The 15742-nt window shown below is 46.8% G+C and overlaps 1 non-coding gene across 1 annotated transcript; it reads right to left on the bottom strand.

Annotated features, from left to right (window-relative positions):
- Nucleotides 1–10625: 10625 nt before the first annotated feature.
- Nucleotides 10626–10757, bottom strand: LOC114234268 (small nucleolar RNA SNORA1). Its single transcript, XR_003620455.2, has one exon. It is a non-coding gene; the product is annotated as a small nucleolar RNA SNORA1 (small nucleolar RNA).
- Nucleotides 10758–15742: the final 4985 nt, after the last annotated feature.

Here is a 15742-nt window from a genome sequence, read left to right on the forward strand (position 1 = left end):
GGTTGCTTTTTCATTTTCCTATTCCAAAAATAATGTGTAGTAATTGTAGAAAACTTGGGGAGGAAATACAAATCATCCATATTCTGCTACCCAGAAATAACCATTGTTAACATTTTGATGTATTGAGATGATTGTTCGGGGATATTATTTAGAAATTGCTGCAATAGATAATTGCTTCAGTAGATAATTACTTCTTATTAATTTATGTAAATACATGAATATGATTAACTTGTATATATTTATCTTGCTGCAAAGACTTGCACATTCCAGTGCCTGGAAATCTCAGAAAAAGAAAGAGAGGAACGGGAAAGGACTAGCTTTTATTGAGAACCTACTATGTGCCTGACTGTAATTAACACTTTTCCTATTGATAATGCAAGAACCAAACTTATATGATGAAACAAACATTTCATTTATCCTGATGATGACCCATCAGATGGTTTATTATTCTTATTTGCATTTTACAGGGGGGCGGGATGAGGCAAGAGCAGTAAATCCTGCAACCAAGAGCACAGAGCCGGGATGCAGTGGATTGAACTCCTGGTCTGGCCTGCTTTCAAAGGGCATGTTCCTTTCACCCATCACGAAGTTTCCATGGCCTCATGAGCTGGCTGATGGCCGTCCACTGGGCATCGCCAACATTTCTTTGTCAAGCCCTCTGATGGGCCCAGCCCTGGGCCAGCTGCAGGGAGGACTCACCAGGAGCAGGACTATCCCTGTACTTAGGATTATTGCTCTGGTTTCGCTGTGAGACCTCAACCCTCAGAGGAGGGAAAGGGCCTCAGAGGATCAGCTAAGTGCTGGGACAGGCACTGCATTGGAAGGAAAGAAATAGGGTCAGAGGTTGTGGGGTCCCCAGGAGATACCCCTGACTGACTGGCTGCCATAAGGCCTCCTCCAGAGATTCCTTGCCATGATTACAGCAGCCAAAGCCTGACCTTCAACTTATGGGGCTTAGAAACTAACTCAAGCCCATTGACTCCCAGAAAGCAGTCTATACTCCAGAGAGAAAGGCATTGCTTTACAGGGTGTTGCAGGCTGGATTCTCCAGGCGGAGATGGGGTAAGTGGTGTAAACAGTCTCCCAGGAAGTAACTCCTTGAAAAGAAAAGGACAGAGAGTGAGTTTGTGCAGGGGGAGCCATCTGATTGCGAGGCAGTCGAGACAGAGCCTCTGCCAGCCCAGGAGAGAACGGTGGCCCGAGCAGAGATTGTCATCTGAGGGGGTCCCACACTGGACAGAGATGGCTGGGCCCCATTCTGCTGCCTTCACACTCACTGGCTGGGGCTGCCCCGAGAAAAGCACGCCTGTGGGCCTCACGCTTCCTGCAGCTGGGCACTAGGTCCTTGTGTGAAGGAGGATTTGAGCCACGCATCTCCATGCTTGTCGCACAGGGGAAATCTACCTGCTGCAGAAGGCGACTGGCTTAGTGTGGACTCAGAGCACAGCGGGTATATACAATCCACATTCTTAACGGCTCAGGCTAAAGTGGTCTGACCCAGTGACAAGCTGACTGCTCTCACTTTGGGCTTTTGCTGTCACCTGCATTAGTTTGCCAGGGCTGCCATAACAGAATGCCAGAGACTGAATGGCTTTAATAGCAGAAATTTATTTTCTCACAGTTGTGGAGGCTGGAAATCCACGATGAAGGTGCCAGTAGGGTAGGTTTCCTCTGGGGCTCCCCTCCTTGGCTTGCAGGTGGCCACCCTCTTCCTCCCACTTCACCTAGTACCTCTGGTGTCTTTCTGTGTGTCCTAATTTTCTCTTCTTATAAGGACACCAGTCATATTGGCTTAGGGACCACTCTAAGGGCCTCTTTTTGACTTACTTACCTGTCTCTAAATACAATCACATTCTGAGAGTTAAGGCTTCAACATATGAGTTTTGAGGGCGTCTGATTTAGCCCATAACAATGCCCAGCGCCTCTTGGGTACCGAGTCTGTTTAATGTCACTGACTTGGACACACTCTTGCCTTGATGGGTCCATCCTGCCTTACAGGGCAGGGAAGGTTAACATGGGATAAACTTTAGAGAGAGCGGGTCCTGAAGGACCTTGCGTGTCATACTAAGGAAGTTGTAGTTTCTCCTGAAACCCAGGAGGGCAGTGGCACGATCAGATGTGCATTTTTGAACACTCACTGTGCCCATCACTCGGAAAATGTATTGAAAGAGGCAGGACAGGAAGGAGGATGGCTCATTGTGAAGAGATGATTGTGCTAGTCCAGGGGAGAGATGCTGAGCCAGAACTGGAGCGGTTGTCATGGCAATGAAGAAGAAAGGATAGCTTTCAGAACCTTTTAAGATCTATCTGCCCACCGTGTGGTGGCAAATACAGAGGTTGAGGGGGCAAAATTCAGATGTGCAAGATCAGGACCCTATGTTGCAGGGGTCATCTTTTTCACATCAAGATGCTTCTTCCTGATGGAATCTTGATTGGGAGATCCACATATAAACAGACTACAAACAGAGGGGTTTGGACAAAAGGCATCTCTGCCCACGGGGATGGCCCATCATTGTCCAGTGGGCCCTGGAGGCCCTGACCCCATCTCAGGGTTCTTTTCCTTCCCTCTTCCCTCCATTTGGGGCAGACATTTAGCTGGCACACTTTGATATAACCTCTAAACCAGTGGGTGAATACCGCTTCCCCTAGTCCTCTGTGTTCCCCTGTCCAACAGCCCCCAACCATCCAGTCACAGCTCCCCAGACCTCCCGGCAGCCCAGCAGCCAACGGGGCAGGTCCTGACACAGAGAGGGGCTCTAGGACCCTGTTCTCCAGCACTGTGGCCAGCATCTGTTGACTGGTCCCTTGCCATTACAAATTATTAAATGGGTTGAATGGCATCAGCCCTTGGATCTTAAACACCCGCCATTTCCAACTGTGGTCATTTTTCTCACACACACAATGCAGTTTATTATTCTCATGGGAATACCTTTCTGTTCTCTCTGCTTGACCAGCTCGTGCACATCCTTCAAGACTTGGCTCATGTCACCTCCTCCATGAGGCCTTCCCTGATGCTCCCACAGCAGCGTTCTTGGTTCCCTCTTAAACCTCACTCTGTCGTTTGTGTTGAATGACATATATCTGTTTATCTGCCTTGTGTGTTTCAAAAGGGCAGATGGAACCTTTCTGTCATTCCCTCTCCAGGACACAGTGCATAGTAGGCACATAAGAGTTGGATGAAATGTCTCTGTGGCCCAGGAAAGGTCTTCTGGGCCCTTCCATTCTGCTGTTTCAGAACGAGCAGCACTGATTCTATATTTCTAAGGAGGGCTTTTCCAGTCTCAAGGTAGCCTGGGTTCCCAGGCCGTGCCCAGCCCACAGAATGCCCTCAATCTATGTTGATAAAAGGCCAAATAGCCCAAATAATTCCACTTTGGTAAATAGTATGCAGGTATTATCACTATAACCCCATGACATGGGTCTAACACAATCTTTAGTCATCACAGGAGGACACTGAGGCTCAGAGAGGTTCAATGGCTTGTCCAAGGTCGCTGTGTAAGTGGCAGAACTCCAAAGCCACGTTCCTGGCTAGCCTCCACCTGGCACTCTCCAGCTTCCTTCATGGGCTGCATTTCAGAAACCCATCCAAATACCCATCCTACATGAAGGGACTGGCCGGCTCACCCTCTTCAATGCCTTGAGGCTGGGTAACATAGCCCAGGATTGGGGCTGCCGTCAGAGAGGGAAGATGGACCACTTGGGCCTCGCGGTCCATGTGGTTGTCTTGGCCTCTGGGCTCCGTACCAGCTACTTCTGGGCTCCAGGACGGTCACAGCCGGCCCACTCCTCTCTCTGTCCTTCACCACCTATCTTTTTCACAGCTCTATTTCCTCTCTTGTCAACAGATCTCTCAGCAAAATGTTTTCCATCATTGCTGGCTATTTTTATCCCTTTATCAGAGTTATTTCCTTCGGTAAATAGCTTCCTGGCACAGGGTGGGCAGCTTAGCCCAGGCGCCAGCCTGCGCCGTGTGGGCCGGGGGTGTGGGGTGGATGGGCATCTGAAGAGAGGGAAGAATTGGCAACACGGGCCATGCCTGGTCTTTGGGAGTGGCTTTCTGTTCTGGTGGCAGCGGGTAGCAGCAGCAGCAAGATGCTCATTCATTCCCCACTTCAATTTGCTAAAACCATTCTTTGCGAAGGCAGCGTGTGCCGAAGCAATCAGTGACAGGCTCCCAAAATAGCCTTGAAATCAGCAGCATTTTGTTTTGCTTCGGGCTTTTCAAGCTCGCACGGGGAGGGCAGAAAGGATCCAGAGCATTTTCTGCGTCCAGACACACATCTCTTTTACAGTAAGACAAATGACTCCTATTCCTGCTATTAAACCCAGCAGCGTCGCCGCCCCACCAGCCACCCCTTCTCTGAAGACCTCGCCAACATTTCCTTTTGTGGCTGCAACACAGCGTCCCGGTGCAGCGTGCCTCGGCCTCCGCTGGCTCTGCCTGCGAGCTCAGCTTTTACAAGTTGGGATTTTCATAAATTAACGCGTGCGCGTGCTGCAGCAGCTGCTGTGCCAGCTCTTTAAGAGGTGCTGCGTGAGGCAGGCTGCAGAGAAAGAGCCGATGATTGGCTAGTGGGTGCCTCTTGGCCCCAGTCAGAGGTTAAGCCGAGCCTTTGCAGAATCCCCGGGTGGCTCTCTGATTGTGGCCTGTGTCATTGCACACCTCTAAGCAGGGCTGCAGGACTGGCCTCAGCTTCCCGGAGGTCACCCGATGGCCAGGGAGACAGTGTGTGCCAGAGGGTGGCCCGGGAGAAGTGCAGGAGATCTGGACCCCAGTCATCGCCCTGCCCCGACGTGTGACCTTGTCCAAGTCACCAACCCCCTGAGACCAGTTCCTGGGGAAGAAACTCGTAGAGTACCGGCCATGCCTCTTCTGAGAGCACTTACACAGGGGGAACTTCCCACTTACTTGTTGAATATTTTGACCACCTAGACTTATGGGTCTGTATACTTGGGCCCATGGGCCAAGTCTGGCCACATGTGCATGCATTTATGTGTCGTCTATGGGGGGAAGTAGACCCTTCCTTGTAGGGTAGTGTTGGATGGAATGCAATATTGTGCTTTCACAGTACAATGGCAGAGCGGAGCAGTTGCCATGCAGAGATTGGATGGGCCCCCAAACCTAAAATATTTACTCTTTACCTCTTCCCAGGAAAAGTTTGTCAACTCCTGGTCTAGCAGTGAACCCCAGGATTGCAGAAACCATGTCCGTTCTGAGAGGTTCAGGGGCACTCTCACGTCCTCAGCCAGGAGGTGGCCTAAAGGTCAAACGAGTATGGAGGCCTCAACATCCAGGACTGGCAGGAAGTTATCGAATAAAGGTGCTTGAGCGGCCTGGCCCGTGTGGATCAGGAAGTCACTTTCGGTCAGGGACATGCCGGGTTGTGGATTTGAGGCCCGGTACGGGTCATGCAGGAAGCGGCCCATCAATGTTTCTCTCTCATCGTGATGTTTCTATCTCTCTCTCCCTCTCCCTTCCTTTCTGAAATGAATAAAACCTTTTTCTTTTTAAAAGCTGCACAAGTAGAGTTGGGAGCTGACCTAAAAGAAACCCTCCCAGGAATAAAAGCCATGTGATGCACAGGTGGGAGAGCTCCGTGTTTAGCATAACGTTTCCCAACAAGGACCCTGTCCAGGCAGACTCTCCACTGCTTCCAGCCACTTCTGGGGCAAGGTCTTCACTTCTCTGAGCCTCAGTTGTCTGTTATAAAATAGGCATAGTAATATTTAGTTTGCAGGACTGTGATGAGGCTGGAGCATGACAATCCAAGTAAAACACTGGCGCAGTGTCTGGCTCATCCTGGGGCTCTCGCTAGGCCTGGCTTCTCTCATTGGCCTTACTTTTCAGCTGAGCCCCCACTAATCATGACGTATGACTGTAGCCTCCTTCAGAATGTCCTTCCCAATGCTAGACAGAGACGGGAGGCCCTGGGGTCATGAGTGGCAACAGAATGTAGAGTTGAAGTATTTTAGAATCACTAGGCCTGAGTTCAAATCTGAACCTTGCTACTTGCTGAGCCATACGACCTAGAACATATTGCTGGACCTCTCCCGGCCTCACTTTCTTCCTCTGGGAGATGGGGATAAATAGGCCCTTCCTGATAGGGTAGGATTAAAGATTAAATGCAGTAACGTGTGCTATGTATTTAGAACAGGATCTGGAACTCAAGAATAGTAAATAGTAAGCGCTTAGCTGTTACTTCCCTCCCAGATGAGCTAGTTTAAGTTAATTCCAGTTTTTCTTGAATTCTCACATTAGGAATGGTTAGCTTTGGGTGTCTCTAGGCCCTTCAAGGACCATACCATGGGGTTAGGGGCTCTGAGAAGGCCTCTGTCCTGTCTCATTGAACTGGAAAGTCTATAAAACCCAGAGTTCTCAGCACGCCAAGCCAGCCCAGCTACAGTCCTGGCATGGAGACCAAACGGTGACTTTGAAAATGTGTGTTTTAAAAAAAAAAAAAAAAGAAAATGTGTGTTTTCCTGGATAAAACCTCTAATTGGACAATTGTAGGTTTTCTGGCTTTATGTAGACTTTATGACTTTGAAAGCTTTTAAGCTGGGGCGAGGGAAAATTTATGAATGGGATTTCTTTATTTCTGTAGCACTCTGACTCATGCTGTTGACCCAACTGGGGGCTGGGATTCCATTACTTGTTAATTTCTCTTTGCCAGGTGGTCCTTACTCTGCCAGCTGCCTCCATGAGCCACAGCCAGGGGTGCTGAAACCCAGTAAAGGATTTCTGGCTGCTTAAAAAATTGTCCTGGACCCAGATTGATTTCCCAGGCAAAGGAATATGGTGCTTGGGAATTTCTCAGGGAAGCTTTACAGTTTTCTCTTAAATTTTGAAAGCTTATTTTACCAGGATTTTAAAGTCCTTTTATAGAAAACCCTGATGGTTTGCACTAAAGTCATCTGGCTTCGAGGGAGGGCTGATCACAGAGCTCTTTTGAAGGGAAGCAGCAGAGCTACAAAGACATGTCTGCACTTTACTTAAAAATTGTATTAGGGTAACATAGGCTTCTATAACAAAAAGACCCCAAAATGTACAAAGTCTTAGACACAATAGAAATTTTTTCTTTTTCAAAAAATTTTTATTTTAATTTAAATTCTTTATTGTTTAAAGTATTACATATGTCTCCTTTTCCCCCCCCCCCCATTGATCTCTCCCTGGCCATTCCCACCCTCCAGCACATACCCTCAACCCCCCTACTACCTGAGACAATATAGAAATTTATTTCTCATTCACAAACTAGTCTAAGGCTGACATTTCTGGTTTGTGAATGTCTTTCTTCCACCCAAAGATTTTAGAACCAAGGCTCCTTCACCATCCCCTCTAGACCCTTGAACTAACCTGATCCAGCCAATGGAAAAGAATGTGGCAAAGGCTCACCCAGTTCATAAAAGCCTTAGCTCGGAAATGGCTCTCATCACGTCTTACATTCCCTTTGTAGGGTCACATGGTCACACCCAGATGCAAAGCGGGGTGGGAACTATAGTTGTTTGCTGGGAAGCCCGTTCACATGGAAAACCACAAACTATGGAAGGGAGAACATGAATTTTGATGGACAATTGGTAATATTTGCTACAGAAAGGAAAATGTACCAAAATTGAGGCCTTTAAGGATTAAATAGTTAGGGTGCTATTACATCTAGCACCACACGGGCTATCACTGTTTTTGTTTCTGAATCCCCAACCCTTAGAGCAGTGCTGAGCATGTTTTTGAGAAATCTTGTCAATTCTAAGATTTCTCTATTTCCTAAATAGGGGTGAGGCTCTAAGAGGAGAAGAGGTGGGCAACTGCCATTGGAGATTTGGTTTGGAAGGTCTAGATAAGGAAGTGATCAGAGCTGGAAACTAAATAAGTGAGGACAGAAAGAGGTAGACCAGTCAGGAGAGGAATGCTGGAAACCTCTCTTGGAGATCAAGAAAGTTAAGAGCGAGGGACTGGTCAGCTACTGTGGCTCTTCTGAGAGGGAAAAGCATGGAGTGAGGAGTGGTTTGGAATCTGAGGTTGACGTGCTTCCCACTGAGCATGGTCAGCATTCAAGGGGTGTTATGAGCCAAATTGTTTCTCCCTAAAATGTATATGCTGAAGGCCTAGCTCCCAGTGCCTCAGAAGGTGACTGTATATGGAAACAGGTTCTTTAAAGAGGTGACCAAGTTAAAATGAATGAGGTCATTGGAGTGGGCACTAATCTATTATGACTCAGGTGTCCTTATACAAAGAGGAGATTAGGACACAGAGACACACACAAAAGAAAGGCCATGTGAAGACACAGGGAAAAGGTGGCCACCTACAAGCCAAGCAGAGAGGCCTCAGGAGAAACTAACCCACTGACACCTTAATTTTGGATTTCCAGCCTCCAGAATTGTGAGAAAATAAGTTTCTGTTGTTTAAGCCACCCAGCTCTGGTACCTTGTGATGGCAGCCCTAGCAGACGAACACAATGGGGAAATGAAGTCTGCTATTCTTGCCCATGTTTCTCTCCAGGGCATGAACTCAATGGGCAGCAGGCAATGGCTGATGGATCTCCTGGGCTTCTAGGATACCTTGAACTTAGAGCCCTGCAGGCTCCCCTGGTGACCTGGACACAAAGGGTGCTATCCAGCCCATGAGCACCATGCATCCTTGTACTGGCCGCTGAAGGTCCAGAGATACGTGGTCATGGCCCCCAACCTGGGTGAGCTCAGTCTGGAGGGAGACAGAGAAGTCCTCTATTTCCTGGATCCTATGATGACATTGATTACCAAATACTTTATCAATTCAAAAACAGTGTTTCAGGAGACAGGAAATACTGAGAAGCATGGATTGTAAGAACTGTCCTGATTTGGGGAAAGTAAAACGGGACCCCCAGCATGTCTTTGAATCAAGGAAGTGAAATCAATGGTTAGAATACCGGGCAGTGTGTGCTATGAGGAGGAGAGTCTGGAGAGGGTGTGATTGATTCTGCCTTGGGAGGGAGGTCAGGACCCTAGATAGGGGACATCAGAGGAGGAATATGCCAGGCTCACAAGGCAGGAGTGGTATTCTAGCAGAGCGAACATCATGGGCAAAGGAATAGGGTGTATGTGTATGTGCAACAGCAAGAGTGCAAGTAAAGGAGCAAGTGAGGTGAGGCTGGACAGACAGTCCGAGTACAGACTCTGAAGGGCCTGGAATGTCATGCCAAAAGCACTCAACATCATCTAGATCAGAGGGTGGGGTTGAGTCTGCAGGCTGAGAGAGAGCCCTAGCCCCTTTCAGAACAGGTGTCTCCGAAGCCTATCAGCCATCCCAGCTCCTTCTGTGCGGCTCCCAGCGTGGGCGCACAGATGCTTGGTAACCAAGGGATGGTCTATTTAAAGCCACTCCGAGTCAGTTCTAGAAGGCACATGAGGACGGAGAAGGAGAGGGGGAAGGAGCTTATCAGGAGGGAGAAGCCCTGAGCTCACTGTGGGGCTTGTGGCAAGTCCCTGCCTCTCCCTGGGACTCACCTTCCTCAGTACCTTCCAGTGGAAAATTGTGTGGGCTCAGGAGCCAGCCGCATAGGTCTAAAGCCAGGCTTCATCACCGATTATCTGTGTGCTTTGGTCAAATTCCTCAACCTCTGGACCTAAGTCTTCTATGTGTAGTGGGGGTGATAATAGTACCTAACTTTTAGCATTGCTGCGAGGATTTAACAGTGTCTGGCACATGCAAAGCACTAGGGTAAAAAATTGTAATGATGACACCGATTGTGTTGGACTAGCTTGGTGGGTTGTAAACCTAAAACCATGGAGCCTTTCTTCCAACATATTTAGTACTTTGATGTGTAAGAAAGGTCACATTGAGCTCTTCTGAAGCAGGTGGGGACCCTGAGCCCAGGCCTTCAGAACCCCCCTCCCCAGGGCTGTCTCTCAGTCCCCCAGGCATTTCCACAGAATCCCTAGGCTCTAAAAAACCCAGCTTGAAAGCAGTTGTTCCAAAGGACCTCTGAGGTCCCTCTCAGCTGCTCCTTTTAATCTAAGTCTTCCTTCCGAAGCTGGAGCATTCATTTTCCAAAAGCATCAGCTGAGCCAGGCCCCAGGGACAGTCTGGTCAAGGGGAACCGAGTTCGGCATGGAGAGGTGAAGAAGTTATTCCAGCAACAGCCCTGACTGCAAAGACCCGAAGTCCACCAATACCACCTCCACATGTGACGTCAGGAAGTTCCTATTGAAGGAAATTGACATGTGATGATTCGTTCCACTGTCCATCAAAGTCACCTTAGTTCCTCCACAACTTGAGTCATGACTTATTTTCAAGATAGGCCTTTTCCTAAGACCCCATGTCTAACCCACAGTTGTTCTGCCTGTCAGCCTTGTCACAATTTTCTCAGTTGGGCTGCTTTTATCTCCATTTAAATACAGACATACTGGGGACATACTTCATAAAATATCCTACTAGCATCTTTGCAATCTAGTTTCTTCAACTACCGTATTTCACTTAAGGGCTCCAGAGGCTGGACAGCAGAAAGTGCTTTGCTCTCTTGGACAAGGATCTGAAATGTATTATTCCCTAAGGAAGAAAATAATACATGTGCAATGAAACTAGGCATAACAAGGAATTTAGTACCTTGCTAATGTTGCAGTTGTGTTGCATTCCATTATCACTCAAGACATTAGCAAAATGTTACAGTTCTCACTGTCATCCCAGTGATCCGTTTTCTGTGATGGAAGCGTACCTGTGCCTCAGTTTAGCCCCATTAACCATCTCTGGACACCGTGATCAATGGTGCCCAGTCTCATCAAGAAGGACTTCACCTCCACATTCGTTAAGATAAGTTACGCAGATGTGACTGCCTCCACCAGTCACAGTCCAGGGTAGTTTCACATCCTTTTGCCTCTAGATGGTCGGCACTGCCATCTCACTCTGAGTGGATGTCTCTCTTCTCCACTAAGGGACTGCATCTTGGTCTTTCCCCTCCAAACCCTAGCAGGGGTGCCCAATAAATTGATATTGGATCAATCAGGTGGAATTAAATATGGACACCTCTATGGGGCTGATTCAGCAATGACCCAGACAGACCTGGGTCCTGACTGCAAAGAGGGAGGGAAGATAAATAAGTACAAGTGTGATGGGGTTCCTCACTTAGTATTGACAGGTAAAATTCCAAAGCCCAGTGTAACTGTTGCAGGCCCTAACCCCACAGGAGGCAGGGGTTTGCCTCCAGGATCTGCGAGCACTGGGCCTGGGGAGGACCCTGGAAAAGATTACCCTGGGGTCCTGAAATGGAAGAGCTCCTTGCTTCCTGGGACCTCAGAGCCAATGGCGGAGCTCTGCCCAGCTTTTTTTTTTGTATAAACAGAAGGCTGGCCCCTTGTTATGTCTAGTTTCATTGCACATTCACTTAGACATTGGCCTTTTGGCTTCCATGGCTTTGGGGGACACAGTGCACCAAAGCTGGGAGAATGAACCCAATCCCCAGTCTGTCATCCATAGCCCATCTTCACTGACTGCCCTTTGCTTCTCCTTAATTTGTGTCTGCCTTTAGTCACATACAGTTGTTTCAACCACCTTAGGCTTGTCACTGTTCTCCAAGTACTCCCATTCATGAATGACCAGGTTCTCTGCACTTGAAATGCCTTTTCTTGTACCCCTTTATACCCCTACTGAGCTCCTACTTCAAAACAATCCCAAATGCCACCTCATCCGAAAACCTAGCTAGGTCTCCTTGGTTAGAATATTTTTACTCCTCTCTCACCTGTGCTCCCATAGAACTTATATATGTATGACATTCTGCTTGGATTTGAGTTAAATCTCTTACTTTCCTCACTATGTTAAAAACTCAATGAGGTCAAATTATATATATATATATAGTAATTACTATTATTATCTTACTGGTCTTCTTACCTGCATGTATGTGAGAAGTTCATGGATTTTGGCTTCGATTACTAGGTCTTTCTAGATATGTGAACTTAGATAAGTTATCTAAATGCGTCTGAGTCTTAGTATTCCAGTTTGTAAAATGGAGGTAAAAAAGAAACCCCCCCCCCCGCCGAAACCGGTTTGGCTCAGTGGATAGAGCGTCGGCCTGCGGACTCAAAGGTCCCGGGTTCGATTCCGGTCAAGGGCATGTACCTTGGTTGCGGGCATCCCCAGTAGGGGGTGTGCAAGAGGCAGCTGATCGATGTTTCTCTCTCATCGATGTTTCTAACTCTCTATCCCTCTCTCTTCCTCTCTGTAAAAAATCAATAAAATATATTTAAAAAAAGAAAAAAAGAAACCCCTTTTTTCACAAGCTTATTGTGAGCATTAAAGAAGATGACTTGTATGAAGTAATCTATCTATCTATCTATATATCTATCTATCTATCTATCTATCTATCTATCTATCTATCTATAAAAGCCAAGCAACCAGAATGTCGGAATGACTGAAATGACCAGAACAATCCATCACTCTGAGGCGCACTGTGGTGGCCAACTGGCCTGATTAGGACCCCAACTGGCCCCCCCAACCACCTGAGGTCCCTCCCCCTGCTGGCCCCACCCCCAATTTCCCCCCCATGACCCCAATCAGGAGCAGGGCCAGCTGACCTCCCGTGGCCACTCCCTCTCCCACCAGCCCAGCCCCAATTGGCCCCCATCAGGGCAGGCTGGCCGGACCCCACCTGTGCATGAATTCGTGCACCAGGCCTCTAGTAATGACAATAAAATCATAATAATGAGAGCCTAACATTGATTAATTGCTTACTTAGGCACTGATCTAAACTCTTTACAAGTAGCTCATTTAAATCATAGTTTTGCAGGAAGTTATACAATAGTACAGAGAGATCTCTTGTAGCCTGTATCCAGTTTTCTCCAATGGTTACATCTTATGTAGTTATGGCACAGTATCAAAACCAGGAAACTGACACTGGCATGATGATGTCTGAATATAGTCTGTATAGTTTTATCACTTGTTTAGATTTGTGTTACCACCACCAGAATCAAGATACAGATCTATTTTATCTCCCCAAAGATCTCCCTAATGCCATCCCTTTATAGTTGCACCCACCCCTCTCTCTTCTACCATCCTTAATTCCTGGCTACCATTAATATGTTTTCCATCTGCATAATTTTATTTCAACAGTGTTATCTAAATGGGATGGCACAGTATGTGACCTTGTAAAATTGGAATTTTTTCACTCAGCATAATCCATCCAAGTTGTTGTGTGTGTCGAGAGTTCATCCACTTGTTGTTGCTGACTAAGGTTCCATGGAACGGATGTACCATGGTTTAACCATTGAAGGACATCCAGGTTATTTCCAGCTTGGGGCTATTGCAAATAAAGCTGCTAGAACCATTCATGTATAAGTTTAATGTGAACATGTCTTCATTTCTCTGAGATAAAGGCCCAGGGGTGCAATTGTTGATTTAGATGGTTAGTTCATGTTTAGTTTTTTAAAGGAAGAGCCAACTGTTTTCCACGTTGGCTGTACCATTTTACATTCCCATGAGCAATGTATGAATAATTCAGTTTCTCCACATCTTCACCAGCATTTGGTGTTATCAATATTGTTTATTTTATCTGTTTTAATAGGGGCGTAGTGACATCTCATCACGGTCTTATTTTGCATGTTCCTAACAGCTGGTGATGTTGAACATCTTTTCACATGCTTGTTTGCCATCTGTATACCCTCTTTGTTAAAATGTCTCTTCATGTCATTTGCCCACTTTCTAATTGGATATTTTGTGTGTGTTTTTTTTTAATTGAGGTATAATTAACATAAAACATTAGTTTCAGGTGTACAACATAATGATTCAATATTTGTATATATTGTGAAATGATCATCATAATAAGACTAGTTAACATCCATCACCATACAGAATTATAGAATGTGTTTTTTTCTTGTGATAAGAACTTTTAAGACCTGGTCTCTTAACAACTTTTAAATATGCAGTACAATATTATTAACTACTAGAGGCCTGGTGCATGAAATTCATGCACTCGGGGGGAGGTGGGGGGGGCGGTCCCTCAGCCGGGCCTGCGCCCTCTTGCAGTCTGAGAGCCCTCGGAGGATGTCAAGGAATGTGCTAAGCTGTCAATCGGACATCCTTAGTGCTGCTGTGGAGGTGGGAGAGGCTCCCGCCACCACCGCTGCGCTCGCCAGCCGTGAGCCCGGCTTCTGGCTGAGTGGCACTCCCCCTGTGGGAGCACACTGACCACCAGGGGGCAGCTCCTGCATTGAGCATCTGCTCCCTGGTGGTCAGTACATGTCATAGCTACCAGTTGTCCCGCCATTTGGCCTATTTGCATACCAGCCTTTTATTATATGGGATAGTCAGCATGCTATACATTACATCTCCGTAGCTTATTTTATAACTGGAAGTTTGTACCTTCATCCATTTCACCCATCCCCCCACCCCCCACCTCTGGCAACCATCAATCTGTTCTCTGTATCTGTGAGCTTGTTTTTTTGTTTTGTTTTGTTTTTTTTTTAGATTCCACATATAAAGTGAAATTATACAGAAATTATACATATTTATCTTTCTCTGTCTGACTTCTCTCAGCATAATGCCTTCAAGGTCCATTCATGTTGTTGCCAATGGAAGGATTCACTTCTTTTTTATGGCTGAGTAGTATTCCATGGTATATGTGTACCACATTTTCTTTAACAATAGACATTTAAGTTGTTTCCATATCTTGGTTATTGTAAATAATGCTGGAATCAACATGGGGGTGCAGATATCTTTCAAGTTAGTGTCTTCATTTTCTTTAGAAGTGGAACTTTAATACTGTTTTCCATAGTGGCTGTACTTATAGTATTATTATTTTTAATGTGAAGTTGTTTCTATACCCTAGAAATGAGTGCTTTGTCAGATATGTTGTTTGAACAATTAGTCATTTAATCTTCATGCCAACCCATGAAGAGGATACTAAAATTATTTCAATATACTAGATGAGGAAGTTGAGGCAGTGTGTTAGCACTATGCCTGGTACTCAGCCAATGTGCAGGGAATAATCATTTATTGAGCACTTACTGAACTTTATGCCAGAATCTGCTTTTCTTTTCTTTTTCTTTTTTTTTTTTTTTTTAGTTGATTTCAGAGAGGAAGGGAGAGGGAGAGATGGAGACATCAATGATGAGATAGAATAATTGATCGGCCGCCTCCTGCATGCCCCACACTGGGGATCAAGCCTCCAATCCGGGCATTTGGCCTGGCCAGGAATCGAACCATGACCTCCTGGTTCGTAGGTCATCGCTCAACCACTGAGCCATTCCAGCCAGGCCAAGAATCTGCTTGTCTTAAGTTGAGTCCCTCCAAAATAAGATTGGGCACCAAGACAAGGATATAAGTAGAAGAAACGTAGTTGGGACAGGATCCCAGGAAATAGTGAGAAAGGGGAAGAGATGGGGAAGGGAACTGCTTCTGTGGACACGTGGGGCTCAAACCCCCTGGCACCCTCTGAGAGCCTGTGAGGGACATGCCTAGGAATCCAATAGTTTTACTGGGGAGCCCGGAGGCTGTGGTGTTTGTCCACCATCTCCCAGTCCTGATTGGCTGATAGGGGTGTCTGGGGCATTAATTCTGCCACCCTTCACCTGCGCTGCTGCTTGGGCTAAGCATATTCCCATGCAGAGAGGGTGTGAGGGGGAGAGAGGGGTGCGGGAGGGAGACCCAGGAAGCCGCTGGCAGGTACAGGGAAATGGAACTATCTCCAAGGGGCATGGGTGGGTGCTGGTAGCCTCTGCTGCACTGCTTTAAGCACTTAAAGTATTAACTCATTCAATCCCTGCAACAGCGCTATGAAACGAGCAC

This window comes from Eptesicus fuscus, chromosome 13, assembly GCF_027574615.1.
Source record: "Eptesicus fuscus isolate TK198812 chromosome 13, DD_ASM_mEF_20220401, whole genome shotgun sequence".
Taxonomy (NCBI): Eukaryota; Metazoa; Chordata; class Mammalia; order Chiroptera; family Vespertilionidae; genus Eptesicus; species Eptesicus fuscus.